At 37.0% G+C, this 15,818-nt stretch overlaps 1 protein-coding gene across 1 annotated transcript in view; it reads right to left on the bottom strand.

The window, feature by feature from the left end:
- hs6st3b (heparan sulfate 6-O-sulfotransferase 3b) overlaps positions 1–15,818 on the bottom strand; it is a 74,857-nt gene that overhangs the window by 33,945 nt on the left and 25,094 nt on the right. The window lies entirely within an intron of this gene.

Below are 15,818 nucleotides of genomic sequence, written 5' to 3'. Positions count from 1 at the left end.
CATAAAATGTGTACAAAACATTTATTTGTCATGTCCCACCCACTGCATGTCTGGTACTGTTGGGTTAACCAACATATCATCACCAAGTTATATATTTATTATAACTGTATTCAAACCTCATACAATCTATTTACAATGGGTGTTAACACTGTATATTAGAAATGTAAGCCTTTTGCACATTGGTAGTTGCTGCCCAGGATGGACTGATGGAGGGATGGTTCAATAATGTAAATGTTAAAGGTTGAGCTAAGCAGAGAAAAAGACCAGTCCTGCTTAGTGTTTTTATCTCATTGATACAGCTGCTGCTTATTAGCCTAATGAGCACTGTGTGATGATTTTCAGGAGTTATTACAAACTTCTTTGTGGCATTCTCACCACATGGAAGCAGATTTAACATAGACTCTCAGGGTTTTATTTTATTCATATCTTGGCTTGCGTTTTTTTTTCCTGACACGATAACTACTGTGTAAATTATTCATGAGTGATCGCTGCTCTCATGTTCAAGGAACCATAGCTTTGATCACAGAGTGGTGATTTTGTTAGCGATCCCTGTAAAAGCTTGCCTATAAGGAATGATCAAAGTCCATTCATGTAAACATTTTTTCCCAGATAGCAGGTAAGCCAACATCATAAAGGCTGATCTCTTTGTGACATGAAATCTTAAAACACTAATGAGGTACTACTGTGGGATAAGCGCAGAGGAGCGAGTGAGTGTCTGCATTTGCTTTATATAAAGATACAGTCACTGCAAAATAAATAAATAAATAGATAAATAAAACACATATACACATGGTTTTTAACAAGACATCTAAAGGTTTGCTGTGATATCAGGTGTCAATATAAACACAGTAGAGCTTTTCATCTTTCTTAAAATTTTCCTAAATAATTTTGGCCTTGTGGCAGGGGCATGCTATCCTGCTGAATAGGTCAACTTCCATCTGGGAATACTGCTGCCATGCAGGGGTCTGCAACAATGTTTTTGGAAGGTAATTAATGTCAAAGCAGCATCCAGGTGATTCCCAGCTGAAAGGATGGAACACCAAGCATTCACAAACCCAAGACAAACAGGAGATTTATTTAGGTGTCTTCATTTTTCTAACATTATTTGCACTGAGTACATTCAATCAATATACTCCCCATTGCATAAAGTTACTGAAGTTAGTTTTCAACTCAGAAGTTTGTTTAGATTCTGATTAAAAGTTTTTGATTGAAAATAACATTTTAGCAAATGTTTCATAGTTTTGAATTCATGTTCAGACTTTTTACCCAATCCAACTTTTGAGAATGTAATACCACTGGACATTTCATAAAGGATGGTGTTAGTAATACAGTGATTTAAATTGGAAACAAACTTCACAGAAGACACACAAATGCAACAAAAGCTTTGTTGTGGCATTACGCCCAGCTGCCCTCTGAGCTGTTTCTGGCACTGTGTAAGCAGGATGTGCAAGCTGAGACTCCCATGCTGTGGCAAGCAGCTACCTACAGGCTGTGTTTACAGATAGCAGACAGAGAGGTCCTCTTCAGTCCATCAGATCAGCAGGTTAATCAAACAACAGGCAGTTATTTGGATCCACAATAGAAGCAAATAAATTATTCACAGTAGCGACAGATTTTCTGCAGACGGCTGCCAGTAATGGGAGACTTGTGTGTGTGCGTGGCCACCTCAGCGTGTCTCTACAACTGAAGTGTAAAGTAGGGCCAGTTTAGTGAAATAGTTTTAATCTTGACTTGATGATTCAAATGTTGTAACACACTCAACTCCAACTGAGTTTTCACAAAGTAAAGCAACTTTTAATAATGAATAGTAATGAAGGCCTCCCTTTCTCCTTTTTCTTAAATCCTGTAATTATAGGCTCAAGTTTTCTTAAAGCCTAACGACACCCAAGAGCTTTTGTAGTTGTCTATTCATGGAGAGCAATAAAATAAGAATAGAAACACTAAAAAAACATGGGAATCATCCAATGCACAATGCTCAATGTGATGAGAATACTGCTCAGACCACCAGATTGTTGAAATATGCAAATTGCTAAACAAAAAGACAGAGTTCTGTCACAATGCTTGTCTGTTTACTGATGTAATATTGCTGAATAAAGGTTCTTCAAGACACTTCGCATCTAATTATATGTAAAACAGAACTAATCACTATGTCAGGACCATTCACAGCAAAAATAATCTTTTAGGCTATGAATTACAGCTGTGATTTCTGATTATTTGGTAATTATTAAGTGATGCCAATGAAGGCAAAAAACACTTGATCCTTTCTTGGAAACGGTGTATTTGGCAGGAGCACTGTTCTCCCACATTAGCCAATTATTCATGCAGCCTTTGATGTGCGCTGTCAGACTGATGGCCGGGCAGACTTAAAGCGCCTCTTTGCTCCACTGACTCCATCACACAAAAACCACTCAGTTTCAGTGGACCATAGCTCTGCAGAAGTTCACAGCCCACCTTGTTGTCAATCCCCCACAGCTAACAGAACAAAGCTCCACTTATTAAGCTCTTGCCTCAGTATATTTTTCACTTGAGAGACATTTAATATAGATGTAACTTTACCTTTTGGATTTTATTACATTAATTGCTGTTAAATGTTTGAAAATATTTCATCTCCCTGTATGCAGACATTCAAAATACTATAAAGTACTTTATATATGTAAGGAGAGCTGATGTGAACTACAGGAGTCAGTCAGGATTTTTTTATTTATTTATAAATTTTAAGAAAAAGGTCCACATTTGAAGAAGTAATTAACAAAAGCAGAATTTGTAAAACCAATGATATATTTTTGTTTACTTAGGATGATTCTGCATTGTTTGTCTTTAATCACTGCTGCATAAACACTTATACTTTACTAACAATGAGAAATACATGCTTGAGCTAAATGATAGTTTGTTTTTAGCATTAACAGCCATTTAACTTTGTAAAGTCACCACATTTAAAAGGTTGTATAACTTACATCCTGTACACAATTTAGACAAACAAAAATTGATTGTTGATGAGATGATGCTGCACTATAATCAAGAACATGGTAGTGTAGATGTAAATATAGAAGCACATTGCATGCTACATTCATTTGCACTTGCACTGAGGTTTACTCAGGTAAAGGACACTTTACACTAAATATTTGTTAGTTTGATCGTCTTTTCTGGCACCTGGGGGGCCAGTCAGATTATAGGAATGGCCCAGGCCATTCGTCCGGCCCTGCCCTTGGTTTCTTGCAGAGTCATGCTGCCAAACAATCAGAAGAACTAACAAAGAACAACATTGTTAATCCACTTCTGCCTCCACTCTTGTCTTGGTCTGCTTTCACTGATGTGTAACATCTGAGTTGTTAAGAAATTCAATGTGTATCTCCTAGAATGTGCCCAAATAAATTGAGAAATCTTTGACATATGCTTTAAAAGCAAGCTGTTTGACGTTTTGAGGTGAGACTGTGTCAAAAACGTGTCATTGCAGAAGAGAGTTGGAGTGTCATTGTAATTAAAGACTTCCTGAGCAGTAACCTGTTTTTTATAGACTTGGTATGTGTGTTTTCTGGCACAAAATGATTTTTTTTTTCCTACGGTAAAGGCTGTGTGCAGAATGGGTGTTACATCTAAATGTGGAATCAATATGTGGAATAAAATATTTTTGTAGAGAATAATTTTTCCAGTAATTGTACAGTGGCTTTGTTCTTGTCTTAAAAACCCAGCAAAAAGGAAAACTAGTTCACCTTTGGGTACTTTTCTGTATCTTTAATAAGTCTTGTCCCCTGCAGTGCTGCAGTTGATCTTTACAAATGAAAAGGAACCATTTCAGACATTTAGAAATGCAATAAATATTGGCTTTAGTTCTCTGCTGGCAGTAATCTGTGACTTTCTACCATGCACATATACTGTTTTATCTATATTTTGATAGATTTCCAATTGTTGGCTATGATAGATAGTTAATATTAAAAAGGTAAACATGATGGGTGGCAATATGATGTAGTGTTAGCATTCCTGTCTCACAGCATCATGGTGCTCACATTTCTTTGCATAGTCCAAAATTATGTTAGCTTAATTTGTGATATTGAATTGATCCTAGGTATGTATGTGAGCATACATGGTTATTTATCTTGTTTGTATCTGTGCTGTGTTGGCCCCGTGATGGATTGGTGACCTTTCCAGGCTGCGCCCTACTTCTAAGCTGGGATAGACTCCAGCCTCCAGTGACCCGGAGCATGCTTGTAAAGAAAGAAGGCATGAATAAATAAACATGGTCATAATGATCAGTTTTAGTGATTATTCTGAAGCTTCTGTGAGTGTAAAAACACAGTTTAAACAAACATTTCTGGGGGTTTATAGTCATGCAAAAAACCTCTTAGTAAAACTCAGGTCTTCATTTTCAGATGTTTTCACCAAAGATGCTGTCATGTTGGCTGATTACTTTCACGGTGCAATTAACTGAGCCACCGACCTCTTGTTTTGTAAATGGAATTTTATTGATTGTAAGAAAAGTGTAGCACAGCTTAAATGGCTTCTCTCTCAGCTTCTCACTTTCACTGCTTTTTCAAAACTCTGCAATTGTGAAATGAAGCCTCTGAAATCAATATATGCCGAAGTCAGTTGATAGCCATTATCATCAAGATCCCCGGTGTTATTCTACAGCAGGAAAATGCATTCATTGACAAACAGTGGAGTTACATTTTATAGCTGTGCTCAACTAAACATTAAAATTAACACAGGAGATTTCTTTGAATATGAGTGCACACGGCCCAATTACAGGAAATGAGAGGAATTTATATCATTTTACCACATTATGAAGTAAAGTAAAAAAGCATTTCAGATAATTTATCAGTATTTCTGTTTACTGAACTCTGAATTTTCAGCCATGGATTCCAAAAACCTCATGATAATAAAGTGTAAAGAAATAATTTTACATCCAGATGAAGTAATAAATTTTGTAGTACTTTTGTAAAAATGTTTTGAAAATTGATTTAGGAAGTTCTATTCATTTATTTATTGGTTTGTTTGTTTTCCAGACAGGTCCTCCACATCTTTAGGCACCATGTAGCTTTAGAAAACATAAAAAATGTTATTACCAGAAAATGAACTTATCTGATCAATTGTGCAGATTTAACCAATATAATGTCTAAACAACTCCACCACATTATAACACAGCATGTGTTTTGTTAATAGACATGTGAGTGGTATTTGAATAAAATGCAATGTATGTAACAATAATTACATATGAAAAGATGAAGAAAAGATTTATTGATGCATATATATATATATATATATATATATATATATATATATATATATATATATAGAGAGAGAGAGAGAGAGAGAGAGAGAGAGAGAGAGAGAGGTATACATGGTCATTCATTTCATGTATAAATACATGCAGCATTTTTTTAAATTACAATAGAAGGAGTACATATCCCTACACACACTGACAAAAGCATTAAGTCAAATGTGGACTTCAGTATCTCACCAAGGGAAACAGAAATATATCCGGACAGCATCCTTTGCACTGCAGCCCTCCAACTGTAATTCATCATCATCCATGATTATCAGTTACTGCCTTTGATTTTAAATTACTAAGAAGCTACTTCTTTACTCTTACTGCTTAATACTATATTAAAATCATTACATTTTCAATGATTGTTTTTATTTTATTTTGGCCATGGAATACTGCTGGGAAACTTGTATTTGTTTCATCTCCTCAATAATGAATTGATTTTGGTGTCACAGCAACAAAATAAAAAGCCAGAATTATGACCTCTTGGGTCTGCTGTTTGTTTTGTTCCTGCACCATCAGCTCAGAAGCCAGGGTTCAGGAGAACTGAGCCACAGCTGGGTCAAATGGCACCAGAGTAGAATTCCCATCAAACTGCTTTAGCAGTATGTTGACACACAGGTCTTGGACATAGTGTACTGTGTCTGTGTGGAAGCTTATAGAAACTATCAACCATCTATACAGAAGTGGGATTGTTTTATGATTAAACTACTACAGCACAGTTGCTGCACTCTGCACTGGGTGTCATCTAAAGCTGGATTTAATTTAAAGGAAAAATTGAAAAGTTCCTATTAGTGTCAAGTTGGGTATAAATTTCTATCATTCATACAACACAGATGAATATCTAAAAATCACTTTGTAACATGCACCCAAATATATGATCACAGACACAGAAAAATAAGCTTTTCCATTACATCCCAATATCAGAGTTAATGAGTCAGATTATTAATGCCGAAATGTAGCTCAGCAACACAATCAGTTAACAAGAGATGCAGGCTTTCACAGCATGTTTCATCTGGTTAAATCCAAAAAGTGGAGGCCAGATTGAAACAAATAACTTCTGTTTCAATCATTCAGGCACATCATGGTGAAATGAAGATAGTTCAGTCTCTATTACATTGCAGTGAGACTGATGAGCAACAGTGAGTGGCACAATACATATTTAATGCTTCGATATAACTTTTTTTTCATTATAACTTTTCACCTTCACCTGTGCTCAAGGTAATCACATCTTGTGGAAACTGACCTGCAACTGTGTAGATTCTTCATAATGAAGAGATGTTAAATAAGACATCTAATTACAGAAAATAAATAGTGTTAGTAAAATACAAAAATATATATAGCACCACGTGTTTAAAGTCACAATAGCATGTTTTTTTCAAACTGTGTTATATAAAGTGTTACATACAGTGCATCATATTATATAACTGCAGTGCTTTGCTCAAAGACACTTCGGCAAATGGAGAGGCTATGGATCAAACAACTGAATTTCCCATTGGAAGATGACCACTGACACATAATAAAAATGGCAGTTTTTTTAATAAACATGAACTGAAGTGATTTTCATTTCTTTGTTCTCTAACCACACATGTGAAAGCATTGCTTCTGGATATTATTCAGCCAGGAAATACACTTGTCAGTGCAGCATAATTGGAAAAACAGTTTATGAATATATAAATGTAATATCTGGGAGACATGGTTTGCACAGGCATATTTTTCCCTCTGCTAAAAGCTGTGAAATTCATATCGTAACAAACAGCTTTTTTATGGGGGGAATCTTTGCAGGAAATATGCACTTTGGGTTACTTCAAGGCTTCATTTTTCTCCTCCTATCTGCAGTATGTAGAGTGTAACTGTTATAAATGAGCTTGCAATGGTTTGGTGTGGAAACAGTGGAGCTGACCATGCTGACATTGCTGCTGCTTAATCCTAAAACTCAGCAGGAGGGACTAATCCAGCTGTAAACTTGTTTTCAGGGGAGGAGATTATTTAGACATCCTAGATGACAAAGTGCCCTTGAGCAAGGCAAAAATTATTTCAGGAGAACTACACAGGAGCTGGCCCTGTGCACTATAGTATTGTTTAAATACATGTACACAGGGGATGTTAAATGAAAACCTTCATAAATTTATACACCTTAGCCAACAATGTACTGCAGTGCAATATACATCCCCTTGTTGTATTCATCTTTTTAATATATGAATTGCAATTGGAGGACCATCTCCATCTAGTCTTCAGTTCCCATGGTCATGCCTCAAAGCTGCATTTCCTCTCGCGCTTATGGTCATGCAAGTAAACAGCCTGATGTGTCTGTTCACATGACTGTGTCCTGATGACAGAGTCAAACATCTCTATCATTGTACACATTTGCACAATAAATTGGGCAATGGGTTGATTTCTCTTCATTAGGAAATGGACTTTAGAAAAGTTCAAAATTTTCAAGAGATATGACATAAAATTAGCAAAAACTGACCAAACATTTTTACAATAGAAGACCTGATTTGCCAGTCTGAAATAGGACTAAGGTGGCTACTATGTTGGGTCTTCCATATTAGCGGCAGTACACAGAGCTAGAATAAATCCTTAACTTTCATAAAGTTGTTTGTATAATAGGAATAAACCACTGCTTCAGTATCTTCTTATTCACAACCTACACAAGGCTAACTCACTAATACAAAGATAACTGAACAAGACACATTTGTAAATATGTCTTAAAGCTAACTTCTAACTAAGGGTCAGAAGCTAGCTTCAGAAGCTAGCTTTACAGCACACAGCAGGTACAACGTGAACAAAATTCAGCTTTCATTTTAATTCCTGAATATCAAGGACGTCCCAAATACATGCTCTGCAATTTAGGTATCTAGTTGACCAAAATAACTTTTAGACTTTTAAACAGCAGCCAAAATGCTGTTTATCAGAACTAGTAAGCTAATCGGTTATAGTTAGCTTACCAGGTCACTTAGCAAAAACCAATATTGCCAAGTGACCTGATAGGTCGGCATTTGGCTTGCATCCTGCTCGTACTCTAAACTCTCTCCAAGGAGTAAAAGCCGGTCTCATATTTACTATTGTCCTGTCCAAATCCACCTACTGGTTTTCTTTCACTAGTCTTCTGAATGTAAAGACGGTTTGTCTTCAGTTAGATAAGAAAAAAAAAAAAAAAAACTTGTTTTGCACCTACTAAAATTTGCCCACAGGTTTCCCAAAAGATATTTGAACAACTTAGTTAAATTTTTAATTTTAGTGAAGGACTATTTTTAAGCACAATAACCATATAGAAAAGAAACATTTCAGGTGAGTTGGGTTATTTTTAAATGAATTGTGTGCCAGCTCCAGGATTATTTCTATTTTTCAGCATTAAGATGTTAACATTCTGAGCTTGACTCTTCTTTACGTTGACTCCACAAAAGTGCAAAACTAAGGGGAAAATAATGCAGGAATAATAGCTTTGACTTATTACCATGTCCCTCTCTTTTCTCACCTCAGCCTATTCTGCCATATAGCATCTGGGCCTCTCAGCCAATTACAACTTGTACTCTGTGCCGCTGCAGTCCCTGTGAGGATGTGAGGTCCCTGCTCACAGCAGTTCAGTAGCAGGATGACAGGGTTTCTCGTGTAGCTGAAAATCCAGCTAATCCATCTCCTCGTACCCCATCTTCTCCTCAGAATACATGGAGGTCAAAGAGACAAATGCTCTGTCCTATTAGAGTAGTTTAGACCTGATGCAAAATGAGACAAATGTTGATGGATCCCTTTGTGATATATGTGCTGCATACAGTATCTTGTCACATCTTTTCTTGGCGCCAGCCTTTGTTACTAGAGTCATGACAATGCATGAATTTCCTCACATTAATCTCACTCCATCTCCCTCAGTTTGGTCTGCTTTCTGCCTCAGATGCCATTGCCGCATGTGAATTGGATATGTATATAAAGCAGAATGCGACCCCAGGAAGACTGTCAAGAAGGCCTACTGTAAAGTATCAATCATTTCCTCTGTGCTGCAGCACACAGAGACAGCTCCAATGTGGACTGATGGAGCGCACAGATAAAAATCAAAGGCTGACGCTCCATTTCACAACAATGTCCCCCAAGGCAATATACAGTGGAAGCAATGAAGGCATTTGTAAAGGTTAAGAGGAGGGTGCACTGTGAGCCAAGTGCCCTTGAGTTGAACAGGCCCTTCATAATTACTACATTGAAACTATGTTGTACTGTTTGACACCTCTTTCTGCAAAGTGCTGAGATCTCCAGAAAAGTCTAATCAGTGAAAATCTGCATGTTTGCATGTCAAAAATGAGTTTATATAGTCTTATAGTAAAGTAAAGTAGTCTATAGTAAATTAACTTTGCAAACTGTAAATGTGCAGTAGGCTATGTAATTAAATTTTATTCTACAGTGTACCACTTTCCTCTTTAGCCATGGCACCATGAGGATGTAAATCTTGATGCGCTCATGGGACCTGACTGCAGGCTTGTATATAAAGCCACTTTTATATTATTTGTAGCTCACTATATGTGATTATTTATGATCAAGTAAACACTTTAAAAATGAGGAAAATCAGGCTTCATTGCACATCTTTATTATTATTTTTTGTTTTCATTCATCAGTTTGTCATTCTGTTGTTTTTCTATCTGTTTCTAGTCTGTCTGTTTGCACACAGAATTTATGTCATGACCTTTTATGGCCATTTTTTGGGGCATTTACCTATGCAAAGTAGTTCACTGGTTCATTCTTTAAGTGTAGAAGAGGTTGGTATTCACCAAAGAGTAAAGATACAACAATTCTGCGGTCTATGAACATGATCATGAATTTGAGGTTTTTGTAAAATACTTCTCAAGTACAACTTAAGAACAAATTTAATAAAATTTGTAAAATAATATTGGTGAATAAGACCCATTGACTCCAACAATAAAGGCCTGAGTTTCATTATATAATTTTTCTTGGTTCTATTTTAAGCTAAATGTTAGGCTTGAAAGAATTGTAAATCATTGTATTTTGCTCTCTTTATTCTGTAAACAATGACCAAACCTTTTAAAATTAAGTTATTGTATAAACATATTTAATGTGTTAAATCATGTAAAATGAAATTTCACTCTTTCTTTTCTAGTTGGTATACTTCCACCAAATTGTAAAAGTGTAAAACTACTTCTGTGCTGATGTACAGCCTTGAGCCCCAGACCACAATGGGATGGCACAGCAGGCTCAGTATCTCTGATTCAGTCTCCCTCTGTATCATCTGAACTCCACAGCTTTCCTAAAGCTCCACTTTGCATGAATTAAGTCTAAATGCAACTCCTCTGTCAATTGATTTGTTAGCCATGCATTTCCTGTTCTGCTTTGATGTCATAGTATTGTCAGTGCATGGAAGATTCTAGATAAAATTATGGAAGGTTTTAGCTTTTAAGCTTGTTATTTCAGGGGATTATTTGGCCGCAGTTGAATTAACATTTTTATTCTTTTTTTGGCCACAAACTGGATTATGTGATTCTACTCTACAGAGGCAGTATCAAATGCCCATCGCAGATATGCTACTGCCATGAACCTCCCCCGACTGCAGAGGCGATCTGCCCTGATTGGGTCTGTGTAGAGCCCTGTGTAGAGGATTTCACCAGCTTGGTCAACCAGCTCTACAACACAGTGTAGTAAACGCTAGGCCTCAGAATCTGAGATCAGAGCAGACTAAAACACATTCACCAAATGCAGTACAAAGGAATCATTGTAGTTGAATATTCTTTTGCTTTGTAAGTTCAGTGTTTCTAAGCTGTTGCTTTATTATTGCGTATTGACTGAAAAGACCCAGAATGACCTGTTGTTGTGGTTCCCAGTTTATGAAAAAGAAAAAAAAATGTTTTAGTTTCTTTTGACCTGCAGGGACCCTGTCACAGCTTGCTCAAAAGGAGCTGAACTTCTGTGGAAAAAAAACAACAACAAAAGAACAAAAAGAAAAACAAACTTCTGCCTGAGTTTGACAGACTGGCTTAGAGCAGACCAAAATATCAGACTGGATATGGTCCATATCAGCCTTTGCAGAGCTTAATGTGGGAGCAATATGAGCCACAGTGTAAAGCACAAAAATACAATTCAAACAAAAGACAGATTTATAGCGAGGATAATGGCCACAGAAAGATTTACGTCACATTTCCATTTGTATTTCCTGCAAATAGAAATATTTCTTTTACGTCTAGTATTTCTCTCAGACCTGGAGAGCAGCTGTGCATAAAAAGAGCTTTAACTTTTCAAACTTGTTCTTATGAAGCAGCAGCTACATATCACCAACTGCAAAACAACATCCAATATCACTCAATTCAGCCAGAGGTCACTGAAAAACATTATTAGAAAAAAAATTAAACATTAACAGCAGAGTTACTGGAGTTCATAGTTACAATACGGAGGGAGTTGGAGCTTATCACAGGGGCTACTAAAAGAGAAGCATGGACAAATTTCCAGTCCATCGCAAGGCAAAGATATTTGCATGTTTTTGGACCATAGGAGGACCCCAGAGTACCCAGAGAGAACTCATGCATGGCTTGGGATAACATGCTAACTCCACAGAGAAAGGCCCCAGATGGCATTCAAACCAGGAATTTTTTTGCCGTGAAGGGACGGTGCTAACTAACATGCCACCATGGAGCCATTTGTATTTATTTATTCATGGGAATTGCATGCTTATTCTGAGATCGTCTTCAATAACATCATGGCACAATACTGTGCTTCAGCTTTAGGTTAAATAGCTTTAGATAGCCTGGGAGATGCAGGTAAGTGACACTAATCCTATAGGTGACGTAGTTCTGCTCAGATGGCAGATTCAAACAGGCATTCTCAAACATTCATTCAATTTTATTTTTTGCCAGTCTAATCAAAATATTCTTGAAAGTAGGAAAAATAGTGTCTTTTAAGGTACACTCTGGAGCACAGTGGGGAGGATTTGGCCAGCCTGACAGATTTTATAGATCAGTGCTACCACAGAATTGTCATGGGACAGCCAAACAATACATCTACCCCATCCACCTCATCCAAGGCCAAGAGGCAACGAAACAAGAATTCACTTGGAGCTATTTCACCACCGTGGAACGACTCAACGGACATTCTTATCTCTATAGATAAGATACTTTCGATGGGCGTTTGAGTCTGGTGGAAATTCTCCACAAAGAGTTTCAGGTGCTACGTGAATCACTGGAATTCAGCCAGAAGCAGGTGGAAACAAAAATATTTATTATATTTTACTAGACTAAGTCCTGCTTGGAGGCAGTAAGAGTACAAGCTGCCAGCTGCTGTGCTGACTGTAGCTGATAAATTCTCACTTCCACTGCAAAGTCATTTGACATGGAACCGAATGCCAAATTTGCACTTTTTTCCTTTGATGCCAAAAACTAGATCTATGTTAGTGGGTTCATGTGTCCAGATTGAAAGGACTTTATTGATAATGGGGGTTGCTTAAATGTTTATGTAACTAGAACTGGATACGAACAACATTAAAAATTTTCAATATAGTTAAATAAAATAATTAAAATAAATAAAATCAGATCAAAATAAAAATAAACCGCAAAATGAACGTGCTAAACTAAGTTAATGTACACAGTACTGTGGTAGACCATTTCTACCCATCCGTTTTCTATATCTCAGGATATAGCCTATCTCAGGAATTACCAAGCGAGAGGCAGGATATACCCTGGACAGGTAGCCAGTCTATTGCAGGGCATGTTAGACATCTTTGCACATTAGCATTTAGCTTAAAGTGGCATGTTTTGATAGAGTCACAGAGGTGCTATCATGGTTGTAGATGCCTGATATTTATACGACCATATATAATGTATCTAAAAGTTAAATAATGTCACACCATATTGCTCATGAAGACAACATATTGTAGGATGACCAGATTTGAGTTGGTGAAAATAAGGACACTTTTCATGCCCGTGTGGATAAATACAAAATTGGTCCACATTCAAGGATACTGCAGTATGGTGAAGTGCTTATTTCACCTTTAAAAAACATTTCCTATGGGCTGCTTTGCACTGGTCTTTTTTTTTTTTTTTTTTTTTTTGGCCAAAGAATAAATAAAGTGTAGGCCTAAATGTGTGAAAAAAATACTGTGGCATTCATTCCACTTTCATTGTGATGAAGATAAATTTTGGTCAACTCAACTGCTTAGTGTTTGTCCCTTTATAAAGCAATAATGAAATAAATACCTATGAAGTCACACAAACACACACACAAAAAACGAAACTTCTGTCTTATGTCTATGCAGAACTGGTGTGAGCTTCCAGCTCTCTGAATTGCATGTCATGCACTGAGCTTCCCATGCATCACCACCAAGATGAAAATGGAATTCACTCTGTAGTTTACATTTACGTTTCTGCATTTTTTTTTAGCTTTTCCAGGTACCTGGTAAAGAATATGTAGTTTTTTGGTAACAGAAAAATGGTGGAAAGTAACCATACTAACCCCATCTTGTCAAAATAAGTTGGTTGGAACTACTTGTTCTTCCGCCTGCCAAGTCATGTGCGTATTATGGCACAGTATATCTGTGCAGCAGCATGCTTTTCACTCAAGCTTGTTACATACTCTGCGAGAAGCAAGAAAGTTCGTATTGGTCCGGTTAATTCATACTCCACAAGAAGCTTTGTCTGTGACGGGGTAGGGCTTTCTGCATACGATTAGCTGTTCATTAAAACTATCTGTTCATCTTGGTATCAGGGGAAATACGGAAGCCACAAGTTTCTGCATCATTCTTTTCCACGCACACCTCAAAAGTCCAACCAATCACACAATACATGTTGGAGCCCCACAAAAAAAAGGTCTGCTCAGTCAGCAAGCCGCAACATGTCCCAATTCTCGTCTGTTAGAGCAAAATGAAGTTATTTTGTTTGCTTGGCCTCGAGAACAAGAAAAAAGTTCTTGCTTTTTGCGGAGTATGTAACAGCCTTCAGTCTGCCAGTTCACTTTGTCATTCCAGTGGAGTTGACATGGCTGAGTGCAAACGCAGTCATGTGTGGCGCTACTTTACCTCCATAAACTCAAATTATGCGGTTTGTGACAGAGTGTCCTCAGTGTCCACAGAGGCATATTTGACCCTAACATGTCATACCACAGAAAACAGATAATATCAGCTTAGAGCTTAAACAAATAACAGGAGATAACTGAAACAGTGGTTGCAGTTGTGACAAACAATGGTGCAAATATGGTTGCAGTAGTACACAAGACAGGATGGAGGCATCATCCTTCTTTTGCACATACACTAAATTCAGTTGTAGAGAACAGTTTGAAGTGGTGCAGGTCCTGTAAAAATGCAATATGATTGTGACAGTTAAAAATAGCAGAACACAAGCTAATTCAGTCAGTAGATGCCCACTGGAACTGTTTTTTACATGCTGAAAAGGCTCTATGAGCAAAATGAAGCTGTAACGACAGCCCTCTGCCTTTTAGGGAAAAATGCATTGTGCTTAAATGTGGGAGAATTATCCCTCATCAAGCAAACAGTTGACACACTACAGTCATTTGGAGAAGTAATGCAGGACTTTTAATCTGAAAAACGTTGCGGTCTCCAAAAATGATTCCACTTATGTCCCTCATTCACAGGGGTATATCAGGGCAGTTCACTTGCCATACAGCATTGCACAGCAATGCCAGCGCTGATTCAGGCGTATTGAGAGCATTCGTTGTCCAGCTGCCAGCACCTTTCTGGATGTTAGGCTTAAACATATTGGTTTTTGAGACAAAGACAATGTTGAGGTAATGTAAAAAACCTCTCCACGGTAAAATGCAGAAAGAGACAGGACAGTCAGTTAATCTGTTGTTGTAATTCCCAAACTAAAACCTGTGAAAAAGACAAATTTAGAAAGTCAAATTTTTCAGGGGAGCCTGATTTACATGTCACTAAACCAAAACATGTGAATGTTGAACGTTTTCTGTTAAGATGTTCAGGCACATGTTTTAATATACACATGCTTAGATACTGTCAATCTATGCAACTTTGTAGGTTTTTAGTATAATTCTTCATAAATAAACAATAAGAATAAGTACTCTGTCTTGTATTCAGTATGAAGCTATAATTTGTAGTAGAAATACCGGCCGGAAGCATTTTTTAGCTTTTTAAATAAGAGGACATGTCTGGGCTACTTTTTTTTTTTGCTGTATACAGTTCAGTTTGTTTACAAAAACATTAAAGTGCATGTTCAGTATATAGAGTAATTATTTGTAATTTTTTTACAGTGCCGTCAGCAATAATATCTTTAAATATTGCATGACAGCTGTTTTCATAGTGAGGAAAACTGTGAAATATACATGCATAAGAACCACTACAGTTGAATAGTGTAGTTAAATGGAGTGGAGCCGGAAGCAGTGGGGAATTACGCAATTATGTGATTCCTGCCTGTTTAGTTCTCTTTAACAAAACAGCAAGTAGAACACTAAGATCCAAGCCCCACTGTACCACACACTGACTCTTTTTCTTTCTTTTTTTTTTTTTTTTTTAGTCAAATAATGTGGGTACGTGGTTATCTCCATACATATTTTTTTCATTAGCTTCACACAGTTGTGTAGCTGTAGTTGTGTACACTCA

This window comes from Melanotaenia boesemani, chromosome 12 (genome assembly GCF_017639745.1).
Source record: "Melanotaenia boesemani isolate fMelBoe1 chromosome 12, fMelBoe1.pri, whole genome shotgun sequence".
Taxonomy (NCBI): domain Eukaryota; kingdom Metazoa; phylum Chordata; class Actinopteri; order Atheriniformes; family Melanotaeniidae; genus Melanotaenia; species Melanotaenia boesemani.
This window is presented reverse-complemented; position numbering and strand designations above follow the sequence as displayed.